Source organism: Podarcis raffonei, chromosome 3 (genome assembly GCF_027172205.1).
Source record: "Podarcis raffonei isolate rPodRaf1 chromosome 3, rPodRaf1.pri, whole genome shotgun sequence".
Taxonomy (NCBI): domain Eukaryota; kingdom Metazoa; phylum Chordata; class Lepidosauria; order Squamata; family Lacertidae; genus Podarcis; species Podarcis raffonei.
The window spans coordinates 100,142,428-100,161,985 of NC_070604.1; the positions used below are offsets into that span (position 1 = coordinate 100,142,428).

At 43.1% G+C, this 19,558-nt stretch overlaps 1 protein-coding gene across 1 annotated transcript in view; it reads right to left on the reverse strand.

Annotated features, from left to right (window-relative positions):
- SERTAD4 (SERTA domain containing 4) overlaps positions 1-3,501 on the reverse strand; it is a 33,088-nt gene extending 29,587 nt beyond the window's left edge. Inside the window, exon 1 of the mRNA XM_053383277.1 lies at positions 3,117-3,501. The gene's annotated coding sequence lies outside the window, so the exon portion shown is untranslated. The remainder of the gene's footprint in view (positions 1-3,116) is intronic.
- Between the last annotated feature and the right edge of the window lie 16,057 nt (positions 3,502-19,558).

Below are 19,558 nucleotides of genomic sequence, written 5' to 3' on the forward strand. Positions count from 1 at the left end.
ATCAGGAAAGAGAGACAGGGCAAGCATTAAGAAGATTGCTCTTTATAAATCACTCTAGTTTTTCAATACAACATTGGTATCTAGTATTTACTTCCTTGCTGAAGGTGGAATAGAAAAGTCACCTCTTTATGATAGTTTGGAACATGAATTAATTTACATTATGAAGATTTTTGCAAATGCATTGTATCTAGGAAGCTGGGCTCCATTTGGTTTATGGTATGGTGAGATATTAGCCAAGAGCCTGTCAGTACTTTGAGAACAGTAAGTTGCTTATAGATCTCTAAGACTGTTAACAAAGCCTCAAGTGCTGACTGCCTCACTTTAACAGCCATACTAATGGCAATGCTGATATTTTTTAGATTCAGTATGCTCTTTTGAGTTCAGATTTTTAAAAGCATTCTGTTTACCACTTACATGTTCTTGGATTCATTTGTGACCAGATAATCCTAGATTCCCCCTGCTTCTACACTTCATGGACCCAAAGTTGCATGGATGACTAATCTTCATGTAACATTTTCACGTGGAGGTATTTCTAGCAATGTGCTTGAAGTCTATAAAAACACAGAACATTTATGTGGGAAACAGTCCTAAGATAACCTAACCTGCAAAACAACTGCATATCAAGTGGGAGAAAAGTTCTAGCCGTTATATAGTGCATCTTAAGTTTTCACATCGCTGTAATTAATACGTATTGTTATTGTGCTGGAATGGTATAAAACTTAAAGAAATTGGGTCAAGGAACTCTGAGTGGGTTGACAAAGCAAACCACTCCTCTTAACAAAGACCTCTAAAATCACAAGATGGTTCTCTTGATTCTTTAATTATTCTTTTAAAAAGAACTACCAATTAAGGTTGCCTTTCCAACTGACTCTGAACCCTAATGCAGCAGTACACAAATGTCACTGGTACAATAAATTAGATGTTTTATGGGTTAATTACATTGCCGCCTTCTCTTCTGTCCACTGAATAATGCAAACAAAACCAAAATAAGTGTTTTGAAGCAAAAAGCAAGTTGTCTTCACTGTAGCCTGTGCTACTTTCCATGAAGTTTAAGAGCTATTATTATACTTTTACAAGAATCCTTCTAAGGGAAATAAACACCAAAGGTAGGATTCCAAGGAAATGACTCACAAATATTGGCAACAGGCTTCCAAAATTGAATCCAGTCTTTGCAAAAGTCTGCAGCAGCTCACTAACCCTTCCTAGTTCAAAGTAGGCACTGCAAATGAAAATAGGAGCTGCTGAAGTGACTTTTTAATGTTCCCACTTCTGTATTCCCCACCCTCCAACTCCCCACCTCAGGGGCTTTGCTTAAGTTGCCGTTTTCAGCTCCAAGTTGGGAATTTTTTTAATGATTGAGTCATTGTGGCAACCGGGGAAAATGGGGATCGTTTATCTTCCTGCGCTGAAGCACTGCAGCAAAATATTGCCGATAAACACCTCCTCAAATTGGCGAGGACGAAAGGTGGACAGGGGAGGGGGGCTCAAGTAAAAAACCAGGTAAACACCCATAACCCTTGCATAGCTGCGCATGGGATGAATTAAGAAAAGTGATGCTTCCGAGTTTTCTTCCGCTCCTAATTTATTTACACGGCACAGTATTGGAGCTCCTTGCATTAGAGGAGGGGAAAACGGGGAAGGGATCGGGCAGCTGATACAGTCCACATTTTTGCAAGTGGACCAAATGAGCTCAGCGCCTTTCGCCTCCGGTACGCTGCCTTGCTTGTTTTTCCGTCGTCTGCTTCAGAAATCCGCCTCTGAATGCAAACATCCAGCCCCTTGGCGCGTTTGCATTGGCCAGCTATTCTTCCCCCTATGGGTTTCCCGCACAAACGGCGCGTTCCAGCTGCAGATTTGTACCAGGCCACCATTCCCCACACCTGGCCACGACTGTTACCCACCCCCCAAACCCCATTGAAGGCTGTGGACACCCCCCCCCAAGAGTTTTACCCAGCACATAAAATGGGTTCGCCTCCATACATCCCTGCTGGAGGAATTCAGTTTGTGGTATTTGTGTGTGTTCACACGTGCATCGGGGAGGCGAGATACACGTGTATCTTAATCACTGCACACAGACACACACTCACCCCCCTACCCCTCTAGCCATGAGAGGTCCTGCCAGCCAGTCACAGAGAGCCTGAGGGGAGCAACTCCTCGGCAGCTCTCTCTCCACCCCCCACCCCCAAGGGATCCTGCTCATTGTATCCGCCCTGGAGCATAAAGAGCCATCAGGAGGAGGATGCTTCAAGGGAGGGCTGGCGAAGGGGCGCCTTGTCATTACAACTCAAGTGGCCCGGTTATTTATAACCCCGCGGAAAGAGCCGGGAGCTTCTCCCTAATGGAGAGCTTGGCACGGCGCGCGCGCGCGCTCTGGCGAAGGAGGGAGAGAGGGCGGGAGGCGGGAGGGAGCGGCGAGGGCAGAGGAGGAGGAGGAGGAGGAGAGCGGCTGGTTTCCCGCTACTTTCACCCTTCCTCAAAAGACGAGAGGTTGCCAGCTCCCGCCGCCTCCATCACCACCATCATCACCCCTTTCTCCCCGCCCTCACCCCCCCCCCGGGCAGAAGCTGGGGAAGAGGTCGCCACGGCGCTGGCTGCAGGGAAGAGGCAGCTCGCCTCCCAAGGTGGAGACCCCACACAAACACACGCCGGTCACCTCAGTATCTGCCTCCCCCCCCCCGGCCGCCCCACCTTCCCCTCAGGAAAAGGGCGCCAGAGCCACAACCGCTGCGTCATGTCCCTCCTTCAGGCGGTCACTTTTGAGCCTCAGCTTATTCCTCTTCCTCAAGCGGCTTGGAGGGTCTCTCTCTCCCTCCCTCTCCCCCTTTCTCTCACACACAGCCTTCCCCGCCTCAGCTGCCTCCTCCTCCTCCATCTCCTTCCCCTCTGTCCAAGGCAGCGCCTGAAGAGCCATCCCTGCGCTGGGAGAGAGAGCGCCAGCGCCGCCGGAGTGAAAGCGGAGTCCATCTCGGGGGCGCCCTTTTAACCCTGGGCGGCAGTAGCAGCGTCCCCCGCCGCCCCAGCCCCTTCCCCCCTCCTCGTCCTCCTCGCCAGACGCGCTTCGGGGGCCACGCCGGCCGCTTCACCCTTCGACTCAGACCGCAGCACCTTCTCCTTACCCCGCGGCTCTTTGCGTGGCTTGGGAGCAGCGGCTGCGCTTGCCTCGCTCCAGGTCCCGCCGGCGGCCTCTCTCAGGCTTTGCCCTCAGTGCCCGCTGCTGCTCCTGAGGGTGCAGGGGTTCCTCCTCCCTCCCGCCCTCGCTATAGTGTGTGCAGGCGGCTGTTGTGGTGGATGATAATGAAGAGAGAGAGAGAGAGGCTCGCTCCCAAAGCGAAGGAGCGCGTGAAACCAGTCAGTCCTGTTTCTGCACATTCATGCCCCCCTGAATGAATAGTAAAAGATTATGTGTGTGTGTACACGCTTATACTGTATGTTGTGTGCGCGCGCGCGTATATATATCTATATTATGTGCTCTCCTCAGGATGCCCCCAGGGTTAGAAGAGGAATAGGAGAGACGCTAGAGAGGCGCTGGAACTGGCTGGCTAAGCAAAGCGGGGAGAGAGAGAGTGTGTGAGGGAACCTTTCCCCGCCTCAAGAAAACCTTTAATAAAAATTATATAAAACCCTCTTTCTCTCGCCTTTCTCCGCTCCGTGTCCAGTTAAGGCGAAAGGGCAGCCACCTTTCCCTCCCCCCCCCACGCCATCCCCCCTCAGGTTAAGACCCCCTCAGTCAGCCTCTGTCGCCCCCTTTCCCCGCTGAATGGCTCCTCCTGCCACACATGGGCTGAGGGCTTAATTTGCTCTCTCCTCAAGGAGGCCATTGTTGTTTAGGGGGAGAGCCTGGCGTTTCCCGCCCTGCCGCCCTTTCATCCTCCCCGAGCCAGCGCGCCATTGATAGGAAACAGATGAGGCGCTGCTGCGAGGCCAGGCAGGAGGAGGCCAGGTGCCGCGATCTGGAGGAGGAGGAGGAGGAGAGCTCGAGGCTGCCGTTGCGTCTGCCTGTGAGGCAGCAGGAGACCTTTCAACGCCAGATGCTGAGGGAGACCCTTCATGCCCTGCTTTGTACCTCGTGGCGGCTTCCTGCACCATTGCCACGGCTCCCTGCTGGAGACTGGGCACTGGGTTAGGCGGTAGAAGAAGGACGACGCCTGGTCCAACCCAACGTGGGTCCTTTGGGTTTTCTGGCGGGAAGGCGACTAGGTAGGGCTGCATTATTATCAGAAAAGTGGTCCGCCCATTATAGCAAACTAGGGTGAAGGGCAACTGGTGAAGTTCACTCTGGTTATTTATAGGGTGAACTTCACAGATTGCCTGCTGTTTAATTGCCGTCGTTGATACATGCTGCATCTCTAATGAACGCACGACGAGGCAAAATGTGCTCAGAGTCTGGGGAATCTACGGGCATTTTCCCGCAGTGTAGGTTGTGCTAATTTAAAATTCTTATCCTGGGGGCTTTGTGCAGGTTGAAACATATTTCAAGCCAAAACCGTTCCAAAAAAAATGGAAGATCAACAAATCTCCAAAATATTCGGCCCCCAAAGGAAGGTTTCACTGGGGTTTGTCAGTGAACTGTTCTGTCACTGAACTGTTGATTTCTGAGCTACCTTTGTTTTCTCAAGTCTAAATCATCCACAAAACAAGAAGCATATGAAGCACTGCAGCTAATACAATAGTGATTATGACTCGCGTACCATTTATTTAATTACTTTAAACCAATGTTTCCCAAACTTGGGTCTCCAGCTGTTTTAGACTACAGTCCCCAACATCCCTGACCACTGGTCTTGCTAACTATGGATGATGGGAGTTGAAGTCCAAAAACAGCTGGAGACCCAAGTTTGGGAAACACTGATTTAAATCAAAGGGTAAATTATATGAAAACTGTGAACTGCCCTGAGATCTTTTGATGAAAGGTAGTGTATAAATTTAATTTAATGATGATGATGACATCACAACCACATTACAAAAATCTGTAGATTAGCACATTAACGATTCCTGCACATTAAGGATTAGGAGTCATTTTCTTAGATGCATTGAACTATGAAAGCATCAGATATATCATAACATCATGCAACAGAGTAGGTGAGTCTTCAGTCTGTTTTACCAACAGTATAGGGCTATGCTGCATTATAAGGAGAAAGGAGACACAATGATCTAGTATCTTTAAATGTGGTTATACTATGCTTTTCAAGCATGAAGACAAACCAATAACAAAAGAATATCAAAAAGGCAAATATTGACTAGCTTGCCAAAGTCCACTTCTACTATAGCATTCGGGCATAGATTGGTTCCTAGAGTTGTTAAACGTAAGGGATCTTTCCAAGGTCACAAAGTTTTGAAATATTTAGCAACAATGAATTTTTATATAGTGCCTTAAGTGTACTGCTCAGTCAGGCAGTGGAGGGGTCTGAAACACATGATGGAAAAATCAGACAGCAGAGCAAATATCAAGTTTGGGGAATTACATCTGCAAATATGCCCATCTCATTTGTACATTGTACATTGATTTTATAGAATTATAAAAGTTTGCATCAGGCATTAGTTTTACCGCTTGGTCTTACTCTCCATGAATCTAAACCTCTCTTAAAGCGGGGCTGGCCCACCCATGGGGCGAGGTGAGGTGACCACCTTGGGCGGCAGCATCCATAGCCAGCAAAGGAATGTATTGTCCACTGCTGCAGCCAAGGTGGCATCGATGGCTGCAGCTCACTCCTTAGAGGCGCTTCCCTGGCAGCCCCCCCCCCATGCCACCTCTATTGCAGCCCCTCAGTGAATAGGAGACACGGCTGGTCTCCTCCCACACTTAAGAGAGGAAATAGTGGGGGCTGCTCTGTGGGGTCTCCTGGGCTCTGCACCCACCCAGTGTTCTTCAGAGCAGGTCCCTTTCCCCCCACGTGACAGCCTTTGATCCCCACTTCAGCTGTCTGGTAAGGATGATTTTATTCCCCCTCCCTTTGTTCCTGATAAAGATCTTTATCCTCCCACACACAGCTTGTTCCTGATGTAGAGCTTCACCCCCTTCTTCTATTGTAGCAGGAGGGGGCACCATTTTGTGGTTCTCCTCAGGTGCCAAAATGTCTTGGGCCAGCCATGTTTTAAAGCCATCCAAGATGGCGGCCATCACTGGCTCCAGTGGGAGTGAGCTCCATTGTTTAACTATGTGCTGCGTAGTACTTTGTTTTGTCTGCCCTGAATCTCTCAACATATGTTATTTCAAAAGAAGCTCCCCTTAGTGTTAGACAGTTGTCTTCGTAAAATGGAAGATGTATTGCCGTTCAGTTGCATATTTATGCTCAGAGTTATAATTGCACAACTGAAATGGACTTGTTGTGTATGTCCTCATACAGATACAAGTCCAAAATTGCACTACTGTAACAAGTTACAATCTTTAATAATGCAATTTTCCTCTAAGTGAGAAGCGTGACTAAGTGTTTCTTCTCAGAACTGTACACTTGGGATAGACTAAACACCATTTAGTCTATCCCCCCTGCCCCAGAGCAGAGCCATCGAGCCACCAGCTTCTAGAGAACAACCTACATAATCCAGTGTAATTCACACAGAGAGCAACCGCATTAAAGTAAGTTGCCTGCAGAGCAAATAGCTCCAGATGTCTCAAGTAAAAGATCTTTTGCAACACAATCCCTTTAAAGAACAGAAATTTAGTCTTACTGCTCACCTATAAAAACAAAACAAAACACTGAATGCGAGGAAACAGGCTGATGATTATTCAAAACAGCTGCACTATATCGGGATGACGAGTATTCTGGACATGATCAGGATGACTGAAACAGTGAGGATAATACACAAATCAGCTTATATACTTTCCATGCAGATTAAGGATTTGCAGGAGGCATTGCTCTTCTACCTGGACAAAAGGGGAAACAAATGAGGCTGACCACCTGAGTCAAGAAAGATGAGAGTAGAGCAACAAAAGAACCCTGATGGGTGAGGCCAATAGGCCATTTAGTCTAGCATCCTTTCCCCCCAAAGTAACCAGGCAGATGCTTCCAGGAATTCAAGGCAAGAGCATCCTCTGCTCTTTGCCTCTCCTGGCTACTGCTAAGATGCATCTGAACCTGGAGGTTCTATTTAGCAGTTCTGGCTAATGTTGTTGTTGTTTAGTCGTTTAGTCGTGTCCGACTCTTCGTGACCCCATGGACCAGAGCACGCCAGGCACCTCTGTCCTCCACTACCTCCCGCAGTTTGGTCAAACTCATGCTGGTAACCTCGAAAACACTATCCAACCATCTCGTCCTCTGTCGCCCCCTTCTCCTTGTGCCCTCCATCTTTCCCAGCATCAGTGTCTTCTCCAGGGAGTCTTCTCTTCTCATGAGGTGGCCAAAGTACTGGAGCCTCAGCTTCACGATCTGTCCTTCCAGTGAGCACTCAGGGCTGATTTCCTTAAGAATGGATGCGTTTGATCTTCTTGCAGTCCATGGGACTCTCAAGAGTCTTCTCCAGCACCATAATTCAAAAGCATCAATTCTTCGGCGATCAGCCTTCTTTATGGTCCAGCTCTCACTTCCATACATCACTACTGGGAAAACCATGGCTAATAGGCACTAAATTTGCCCAATCACATTTTAAAGCCTTCTATACGCCAGTGCCCGTTGCTAACTCCAACGGCAGTGAATTCCATACACTGTATTGGACAGCTAAGTTGGCAGAGCAGGAGACTCTTAACTGCAGGGTTGTGTGTTTGAGCCCCATGCTGGACAGAAAGATTCCTGTGTTTAAGGGGGTTGGACTTAGATGGCCCTTGTGGTCCCTTCCAACACTACAGTTCTATGATTCTATGTTTTATTTTGTCTATCCTAAATATGTTCCATTGCCTGTCCTAAATCTAATTTTTACTGAGATGCAGTAAGATTCCATTGATATAGCAGAGAAACGAAGAAATAAATTAACTTTCTCCATATGATGTGTAATAAATCTGTCTTCGATACTCCCTCAGATACTCCCCCATCCCTGCCAAGCCAAACAGGCCCAGACACTTAACCTTGCATCACAGGAAAGAGGCTGCAACCCTTTGATCATTGGGGATTCCCTTTTCTGCACATCTCACAACCCTGTGATGTGCATTTTGAGATGGAACGACCAGAGTTGCACAGAGTATTTCAGTGTGGTCACATTATGGTTATGAGCATGCATAGGGGTACTGTTGTGCTTGCTGTTTTGCCGTACAGTTTATCACTGTCTACTCAGAAGCAAGTCCTGTTAGATTCCCTAGGACCCACTCCCAAGTGTGTACAGTTTAGCGGCCGTATTTTCAGTCCCTTGCCTTTTTTCAAGACCAGCATGGAATTTGTCTTATGTGACACTGCTACCCATTGGGTCACGGGGTTTCATCAACCACAATCTCAATTTCCTGCAGCCATCCACTTGGGAAGGGCCCTTCCAGAGCTCTACACAGCTCACTGGTTTCCGTCATCCTCAGTAATTTGATGTCATTCACAGTCTTGGCCAACGCAATGCTTACCCCTGACCCCTATAATTATATAACATGGGTCCCACCACAGATCCTCGGGGTTGCTGCTGTATGTTCTCATTTACATGTGCTGGGGAAATGTGTATGTATGAGAGAAACATATGTTGGGTCTTCAGCTCAATGTCATGGGGTAAATTACACACAGCAGTAACTGGACAACAGGCCAAACCTTAAAAGACAAAGATTGAATAACATGCAGGATTTTACTGAAATAAAAGATGGACCATATAGGCACTATAATTTAAGATGGACTGGCAACTCTTTGGTTAAAACTAATAAGATATAGAAAGGCAGGAAGACCCTAGTGGCAAATATGGAGAAGAAAAAGTGGCAGGTGCCAGAAGGACATGTGGGGAACTGAACTGGGATGAAGAGGCAAGTTAGAACACAAACACATCTTGCTGCAAAGCAGCGTGGGCACTTGCAAGAGAGCTGGAGAGAGGGAGGCAGGGAAAGAGAGAGAAACTGGAGTGCAAATATTATTAATTCCAAGGTGGGAGGCCTAGGAAGAAGCTCTTCAGGATGTTGCAGTAAATCAGGAGGCTGTCCTCAGCACCAGGACACTGAGAATTATTTGAGGAGTTCTTTATGAATTCCAATTCCTGGGCGGGGGTGTGTGTAAGGCACCCTGGTTATTAGATAATAACACACCTCTTACTATTTATTAACATTCAGAGACGACAAGGCAGTGACTGGAGATGATGGGTGAATTAAGCACTTGCCAGTTTCCTTTAGCAGTTTCCTGTATTTCACAGCACTGTTCTTGCAATGATGGGAGATGCAACACATGCCTTTCTCCAGAACCTTATCCATGTGCATTACAAAACTAATAAAGACAGAAAGAAGGTAGGTGTAATGGTTCTAGGGGTTGCTCGTGCGTAAGTTGTCGCCACTCCTGGCTAGGTTACCTGGGTGAACCCTTTCTGTCTGGACAGCCTCTCACCCGTGGCTGTCTCAATCGCTGGCAGAATCCGTCAGTGGGCGTTTCTTGAACTTCTTCCAGCAAAGAAGTTCTTTGACGCCTAGTCTCCTCCTACTCTCCCTGCGCGGAAGTCTTCTGCACAGGGAGGGTGTGGGCAGCGGAGGACCCGTGCTCTCCCCGCTGGTCTCCGGCGAGGAGTCCTGGAGCCCCCTCGCCGATTCCCCCTTCTGCCCCCCTTCTCCACTGGTGCTACGCTGATTTCCTTCCCCAGCAGATGGGCTGCCTCTCTCCCTACTGGGACCCTCTCCGGCATCCCTCTGGAGCCTTCCCTCCGCCTCTGGCTCCAATGGCAGTTCCCTGACAGTAGGGAACCAATAAGCGTGGTTTTTGATCTTTTTAATGTTTTAATTGTTTTAACTAAAAATCTTAACAATACTTAAAAACCTTCCCCCTACTTTATGGGGGATGTATTCATTACACCCCATAAACTGATTTTAATGACAAATTTTATTTTCAAAAATCCACTATTTCACATTTAACCTCTTTTGAAACTCTTGTGTACTATCTAGACCTGGTGACTTCTTAATTTTTTAATTAATTTTTGCAATTTTCAATTGGCTTAAGACTTCCTGCACTTTTCAAGAAAAAAGCAGTTCATACAAGATACACAGCAAAAGGGGAATTAAGATTTTTCTTGCAACAATCGTGTTTCATAATTTGGAACAGTGGGAGTAATATAACACCACTTGAACAAGGCTGAATAGCCAACTTAAAACTGATTGCTGTGTGGCTGTTAGATACCAAAGTATATCACACACTACTTCCAAGATTTTCAATACCTGGAAACCTGCAAATTTCTGAGTAACAACTGGTTCATAGCAACATATAATGAGAATACTGCATCTGCAGTGTAACTGCCAAGCTGATAGTTAGCCCTACTTTGTCATAGGAGCTCCTGTAATAAATAGTGATGGGGAGAACTGAGCCGGAGTTGTTGCTCAATGGAAGTGAGCGTAGACAGCTATGGTGTGAGTTGTTTAGCAGGGAAAAAATACTGTTCATAATAACTAATGCATTTGGAATGTGACCCTGCGAAATAAAATGTTTCTTGGCCATGTTGCACTGTTGGCAATAATCAAATCATTCAATTGCATGCATTTGCCAGGGGCAAAGATGATCTACTCTGAAATGTTGACTGTTGTCCGACAGAAAAGGTTGGAAAGAGAGGACTGGGCTAGATATCCACATATTTTGTGCATTATCTTTTCAAATGGCATCCTTTCTGCACTTGAAAATAATGATTGCAAAAATGACGAATGATATCTAGAGAAATGAGTTATCTGGCAAAAATAACATGTTTCCTAGAAATAAGTGGAACAGCTGGGTTAAGAGTACATACGCTTTCTTCTCTAACTATCCTCGGCTAGGTCCCATGCGCTGCTGAGAGAAGTTATTGAATCTTATGAAGACATACTGTTAATGTAAGTGATATCTTCTGTAAGCTACATGAAGGTAGCTTGCATAGGGTTTACATTTGGTGCTGTAAATGCTGACGATGTTAACTGAGTGGTTGCCTGTTTGCAGTTTTAGTGCCCCTAGTATGGGAGGAGTGGTAAGGAAAAGTTGACTTTCTGGAGATGCCATCTGCTGGATAAGATGTAAAGGAGAGATGATAATTACTTCAGTTAATTAAAGACCCCAGGCCATATTTTCTCCATGTAGGTAGTTAATCCAAATGTTCTGGCAGAGTTCCAGCTCCAGTTATTACATACTGATGGCCTACATTCGCTTTCAAGAGCAATATGGAATGTGTCCTTCCTTGCCATAAAGCAGATTCCGCACTAGAGAAGCTAGAAGAAACAGCATGGTTAATATTAGAGCTTAAACACAATCTGCTGCTCAATGGACAGCAAGAACAGTAGACGGAGGGTTCGTATCATCATTGAAGGATACAATTTTAGAGTTGGAAGGGATACAATGCCCTGCAATGCAGGAATCTCAACTAAAGCATCCACGACAGAGCATGATGTACAGGTGTACCTACTCAGGAAGAGGAACTGGCCAGACAGCAGCACTTCTGAAAATATAAATTTTGTATTGTAAAGGTTACTGTACTTAACTTACTACTAGCAAGCTGACAAGGAGGTGGGAAATAGGTATGTCCTGCCCATTTGATTGCTTCATTTGCATCCCCAGAACAGCATGGGAACACCCGTTATTACTCATGGGGTCGCTGGATGGGCAAGTGTCGCCCACACTATTGCCAGTGTACATTAAAATCTCAAATGAGAATCATTTATGTGAGGGGAAAGCACAACATCTAAAGAAGCCAGGGCTATTGTTATCCATAAGAGTTTATTTTAAATGTTTTATTCCCAATATGGGAGTCACTCAAAAGCCTATCCTGTTACACCATAGTACATAAATGAACATTTCAAAGTTCTTTACCACATGTGCCATCTCAATCAGATGCAGCTATCTGCATGCTAGCATTACCTTCAGAACAGGGGTGCCAAATTGAATGAAATATTGTGGGGGCCCAGGTAAGCCCTGCCCCACATAATCGATCATATGACACAATGCGTACATATGAACTTCGCGGGGGCCCAGCTAGCCTCAAATATTTTATTGTGGGGGCTGAAGACCCCACGGCCCCTAGGAGTTGGCTCCTATGCTTCAGAGGAATATGCAGTTCTGGTAGCCAAATACTAAACATGAGAGTGGAGGTGGGTGCAAGCTGCACAAACGTCACTTGGAGTGCCATAATTTCTACATTTGGCCAAGTCCAAGGTTGTGTACAGATAACTTTTCAGATATGTGGAAGTGGCACTTATTTCTGCCTGTAGCACACATACCTGTATTTCTCTCAAGTCATGGTGTTTGTCATGTCACATCAGCACTACAGTTGTTTTAAAATGTTCAAAAGGTGCCTGGAGAAAATGTAAGATGGCTCACAGCAGCCCAAGCCAGTGCGGTGTTACAAATATGTATGAATGCTGCCGGCACTTGTTCAATAGTGTCTATGAGATTACTTGTGATGAGCAATCCCTACCCCAGGCTTATTTAGTACAACAAAGGATGCATGTGTATCTACTATTTAGCATTTAGTCCTAGAAAGAAAAAACAATGAACCAGGTTACATTCTTCCAACTTAGCAGTGTTCCGCCATGTCAAGAATGTTTCCTTTCTTTAATTTTTAAAAAACAACACATATATTTTTAAAGGGTCCACTTGAAAGGAGATTCTCTCTAAACACCAGGAAGAACTTTCTGACAGTAAGAGCTGTTTGTTGTAGACTCTCCTTTCTTGTATATTTTCAAGCAGAGGTTGGATGGCCATCAGTCATTGATGCTTTAGCTGAGATTCCTGCATTTCAGGGGGTTGAACTACAAGACCCTCAATGCCCCTTCCAACTCTACAATTCTATGATTCTCATATTCAACAACATTTTTTTCAAAGGTTTCTGTGGAAGTGAACTTGACTAGGCCAGAAGCCTTTTGAGGGAGAAATTTTTCTCCCGGAGATGAAAACTGTTTGAAGGAGGGATCGCTCACTGCCTGTAGAGTTTTTGTCTTGGAGAAACAACCTTTGCAGGATTTTATTTAGTTCCCCAAACCCTGAAAGTCCTGTGTGGTATACATGCAAACCGTGAGAAGCAAAACCTCTCTCAAACCACTTTCAACTCTGTTAGAAATGCCACCTTCCTTAATTTCACACCACTGCAGTTAGAAATTAAGAACAAGGGTCTCCCTCTGCAGCAAGATTCTTGCTGCCCTTGATAGTGATCAAGCTGTCAGCTCAGGGTTAGCTTCACCACCACAGCTGGGACAGATGCTTCAATTAAAAAATAAATAAATTTATTATTAATTTTCAAATATTACTGTAGTTTTGCCAATTGTACAGATTGGAGACAAGCTTCCATTGGTCGGCTGGAATTGTTGTCTGTATATAGCCTTTGGTGATATTTGAATAGCGTTCCTTTTTTTATATAACCCATTCGCTGTTTATATAAATGCTTACTTCCTTTCCCCTCAAAGCAACTCTTTCTGCTTGTATTCCTGGATATGTGCTTTCTAATTGCCACTGCTTCGCTTTACAGCTTTTGTTCTTTTAGATTGCAGCATTTACACATCACATCTAATTTAGATTGCCTAGAATGACAACCAATTGTTTAGATGTATTCTGCACTTCACACTCTTGTTACAGATCTCATGTAGTATGTGCATTCTTCTGAAGAAAAAAAAGTTCCAGAAGTACATTCCATATAATTAAGGAAGGATGGGATTTACGCACAGAGAACAAAATGATGCTTAAAAAAATTATGCTAGCTAAGATCAGGCTTGTAAATAGGCACTTGCCTATGGCAAGTAAGTTTTGCCTCTGGGTACCAAAACACACAGATTTTTTATTTAAAAAATAAATAAATGAAAGAATATGTTCATCCTTCTTCCAGGCTATTTATGTGCCAAAAATGCATGGGCAGGTGTACCAATACAAAGATTAGTGGCCTAATATTTTTGAAGACTGATTTGTTTATCATGTCTATACCACCAAAATGAATTCAATATGGGACATGAAAATAACTGGGCGATGGAAGGCCAGTGGAAATTTTGGCAGTTAACTGTGTTATATCAGAGGAAAGCAATTTGCAGTTCAAGGGCCTCATTTACCCCTCAGCACTTCCTGAAATTTCCATCTTCTTTTCCATTCAAGTTCTTTCTTTCCTGTGTGCCCCCCCACCCTCTGGTTTTGAAGTGTCCCCCTTCTTTCTATGTAATCTCAGAACAACTGGAAGAGGCAGTATTAAGTTTAAAAAATAAATTTATTTGTTTCTTTTACTTTTTCTGGGTTGCATGGTTTGGGGTAGCTTCTGTATAGCTTCTGCCATGTGTGTGAATAGCACACTGAAGCCAGAGACATTATAGTTCACTAGCCAAAGTTGGGCATCAGATGGAACTGTGGTTAAAGAAGGAAACTTTTAAGCTCTTCTTTGGCATGAAAGAAGGGGAGGGGATGGAGGCAAGCCATAGGCTCACCATGACAATTTATTGTAGCAAGAAATCATGGTTTCTCAGCTGAACTGAACCACTGTGCTAATGCAACATGTGCAGCCCAGTTCCACACATTCTTAGTCAAAAGTCCCGTTGAGTTTTGTGGGGAATTCTGCTTTTAAAAAGTGTGAATAACATTGCTGCCTTAATTACGAATCCATCTTAATATTAGATAACAGTCCACATTTTGAGCAATGATTTCAAGAACTGCTACTATAATTATCACTTGTGTCAACATCCATCTAAATGGTCAGACCACAATACATTTAGCTCAACAACAGTGACATTGAAAAAGATTCATACTGGACAATAAATTAGGTAAACGAATGAAAAGGAGTATTAAAAATAGAGAACAGTTTATTTATAGAAAATGCTGATTATTCAACTGAAAGTACAGTAACAGCAAAAGGGAAAAGTTAGCTAGGAGAAGCAGTAAGAATGCATTAAATCAACAGCAGGAATCAGTTAGGAGATCCATGCTTTCTAAAGGATATCAAAGTGTTAAAAGGAGAGTTCCTTATATTTCCATTCTAAGCATCATCAGAAAAAAGTACATTAACTGGACATTGATGTTTCAGGTCAACCAAGTTAATTCAGGAAGGATTCTGGTCCACTCATGGATATTTTATGGACTTAAAGGCTGTTGGTGACTTGGTCATAACTTCAGTGTTTTAATTTCCAGGTACTTTACAGTTCAAATTACATATTTTAAATGTGCAGCATACCATTTTGCAGAATAGTATCCTCTTTTTAACCGCTATTCTGTTAACACAATTTTTCATTAAAGATTCCTTAACAAGTTGCAGTGATAGTAGAAAAACAGAAGATGAAAACAAAACCTTCGTTTTTTAAAAATTAACATTTTCCAGTGAACATTTTTTTAATTTAAAGAAATAAAACAAAATGTAGAGCTGTTCTAAAGAAACATTATTATCCATAAGATATGTACAGTAAATAAAATATCCATTCTTCACTGTAAATGTAAACAGTGCTCAATCCAGTCCACTGTAGGCACAGCAACTATGAATAGAGAGATTATCATAAAGTTTAGGTATCATGTAGTCATGGCTAAATCTCTCTGCTCCTCTTTTTTCCAGTCTTAAGTTCAGTTTTCCACATCATCTAATTGGGTTTTTTTAAGTCCCCATCATCATTTTAGTGTGAGCATCTCCTAATATGCATACTTTTGCAAATACTTTTCCACAATGTACATATGTTTGCAAGCAATTTCCCCAATATAATATTTGCTTATACATTATTTTCATGAATATATGCATTTTTATGCACACATTCCTCAAGTAAATTTCTAACACATTTTGTGACCTTGCAAAATTCAGAGCTGTGTGTGAATTGTGAAGGATGGCTGCTTTTTGGAAGTATGAAATTAGGCAGGAGAACAAAAATGGGAGGTCTGTGAAAAAGGCCATTTACGTTCATCTGGTTAAGAACCATATGGAGGGCATCTTGGTATGGTGAATGGGGGCAGGGGGCTGCTGAATGGCAAAATGGAGACACACAAGTCTTTAATTCCCTGTGATACCCTTACATGCAGAGGGGATAGGTGCAAGCGAGTGGAGTCTCTCTTCTTCTATGCATGTCCTCTCTCATGGTGATCTGGATAGCTCAGGCATAGGCAAACTCGGCCCTCCAGATGTTTTGGGACTACAACTCCCATCATCCCTGACCACTGGTCCTGTTAGCTAGGGATGATGGGAGTTGTAGTCCCAAAACATCTGGAGGGCCGAGTTTCCTATGCCTGGGATAGCTCATACAGATAAATCAGTACACACTAATAAGCTTCTAACAATAATAAATTTGTGTAGTTCTAACGTATGGATGAATAAGGAATATAATGTAAAGCAGATTTCACTTTTCATTTAGATTTTTGTCTTGGGGGCAGATCTGACCAATGAAATCGAAAAAATTAACATTCTTGCTCTTAACATAGTATTACACAACTTGTTAAGATACTTTCCAACATACTTCAACATGTCAAATTCATAACTGTAAAATCTGATCACATGGAAACAACATTGCCTTTCTATAAAACTGAGAAATGGGGCTTGTTCTTTGGCTCCCATCATGTGACAATCATAAATAGGCAAAATACAACCAATCATATTAGGGTGGACAACTCTACTGGAAAGCAAGCCAGGAAAAAAGAGGCCTTCCAACAAAATTGCCCTTTATATTATGTGAAAAAGAACACAATGTGTAAAACCTGTGGCCAGAATAATCACAATTACAGTGACACTAAGGAGTAGGATAGCATCAGTTGTCCTCCATATTACTTTTCTACAAAGAAACAAGGCACCGAGTGTATCGGTGGTATGTAAGAAGTAGAAAATTATGTGAATAATATGTAATCTAGTAAGTCTTTAATACGCACATTTAAAAATCTGGCGGACATGTGCTTTCTTCACATAACCTACAGCATCACAGGGCCAGGTTTATCTCTCAATACAATAAAAATTTGCAACAAAGTGAAAGGAACACATAAACACACTTTGTTTATAATGCCACAACAGCTTACGTGAATGCTCTAAGATCACTTATTAGTTTATCATCACCAGTAAATATGTTTGAAATAGTTCAAGGATCATAAATCTAAGAGCTAATATAGGAATTCAGAAAAAGCACATTATACAGATCTCCTGAATGTGCTGTTTTCCAATGAAAGCAGAGAAAATTCACATTCAGCCATCCAAGTCCCTATATATAGAAAACTTGCACATCAGAAATATGGCTAGATGAAAATCCTGTCTGATGTGCAATGTTTCTATAGGTAGAAAGTTTTGGGCATTTAGATGAACCCTCTTCTGAATTCTAACATTTCTGAATTCTAACCATGTACCGTATGGTTTTTCTGAACGTATAGATATGTGCCTTCTTGGACATATTAATACTACATTTTGAGATCCCTTTGACTTGAAGTGGAAAATGGATTTGGTCCTGAGTGGTGCAGTTCTACCACTGTTTTTGTGTGATAGTATATATTCTGTGAATGGGTTCTCATTGAAATCAACATGAATAAACCCTGCAGAATCAGTCTCTGAGTAAGGACAATGGGTCAGGACCATTATGATACAGTATTGCTCATGGAGCATCTAACCTTATATTATTTGATCCAAGTTATAAAAATAGTTAAGAAAGCTCTGTAGGAAAGTTCATAAACTCAGTAAGGGGGAATCTTGCCTTAATTTAAAAAAAGGAAAGGAAATAACATTTCATTTATCACACATTGTTATTAAAATGATATTTTTAAAGCATTATTGGATGTCGCCCTCAAAAGCGTCCTTGTAGCCTGTGACTTGCATTGTTAATAAATATTTTCTTAAATGTCCAAAGTTACAAGATAGTTGCTTAAAATGTTACAAAGACGTACCAAGTACATTAACCTGGGCTGCCTGAACCTGATGTCTGCATTTAACAGCTGGGCGAGGAGAGAGAAGGTAGGAAGAGCAGGCAAGTTGCCCATGGCGCTGATGCTGGGGGCACATGCTGTGGTGCTATGTGAATGGGACTGGACTCATAAGCTGCTTTGTAGCCATGGAGGTTGTCAGACCATGGATATAAGTGGGGTAAGGATTGGGCTGCACAGCATACAGAAGAACAAAGGAGGGAGGCATCAGGTACTCAGTGCAAGATTAGGGGAGTGGTTCCCAACCTGTGGCCTGTAGATCACCAGCAGTTTTTTATTGCTTCTTTTATTTCTTATGGAATTCAAATTCAAACACAACGTAATATATGTACAACATATAAGAAATAAAACAAGCAATAAAATACAACTGAAAAGATACAGCCTCTAGCACAGTGCATTACAATTGCTGAAACAGGCAGACAAATAATTGCATGGTCTGTCAATTTTGGGAACCACTGCATTAGGGAACTAGGAGCTTGAGTAGGACGATGGCAGCTACAGCCTAAGAACAAAGTTGTTCTGCATTGTGGTACAATCTGCCACAGTATCCAAAAGAATTCGATTGTGCCATTTCTAAATGTGGAGTTATACAAACTCTGATTTTACATCAAAGGGGAGATTTTGTTACTATTTGCTTAGAGCCCCTGCGTTACAGAGAAACTGACCGGATTTGCTGATCGAAACAATGTTCATGCAAACTGAAAAGTTGCTGCTTACTTTTTCTTCGCTAGTTTTTTAAAAAAATAAAAACCGCAGCTAAAACTGCAAACAATACATCTCATATAAAAACCTCACCAAATAACAACAACTCCCAGCTCCTTTCCACCCCTCTGATGAATCATAAAATGTTAACACGAGCGTTAAAGAGATACATGCCAAATCTTGTTGCTGCTACAGGGAATTCCAGGGTTGTTGTTTTTTAAACAAAGAATCTTCATACAAGTAAATATGCATGGGTAGTACTGAGTAACGTTTTATTAAATGTTAAGGTACAACTTTAAAATATAGGGAAATTTGAAAAGGCAAATACTAGAGTTCAACCAAATTTTTGCAAGCTTACATTTTTGTGTTTAAATGTGCATACTTGATAGGGAAGATTTTAAAATTTGTGGAGCAGGTATGCATATCATGAAAAAGAATGAAAAACTCTGCACTGCTCAGAGAAAGCTGTGCAGAAAACATCATCGTGTTGTTTTTCTTTTCTTTTTTTAAGCTCTAGGAAGCTGTGCATTTCCTGCACTAGTCCACAGGACTATCCAACCTACCAATTCTATTATTGTGGGGAAGCAGAGGGATGCTATTCTCATGGTGATGTGTGAGAAATGTTGTGCTCACGAGAAGTATGTCTAGCAGTTACTGGGGTAACAAGGCTTGCAACTGACAAGATTAAATCTTTAGGCAGGACATAAAGCTCCAGGATCGACTCAGATAATAATCTGTTTACTCCATGGTGAGTGTTCACAATCACCCTGTGGTGAATCCCTTGTGCAGCATCGTGGTAGAAAAGAGTTCTAGCATTACACAGAGTCTCCAGCCACCACGTTTTTGTTTTTTTTTAATCACTATTTGATTTTAATGAGAGTCTGGTGGCCATGGAGGTGGTCTCATGCCAGAGACTTTCATGCAGGGTTCCCATAGTAAAATGGTAAAGGTAAAGGTACCCCTGCCCATACGGGCCAGTC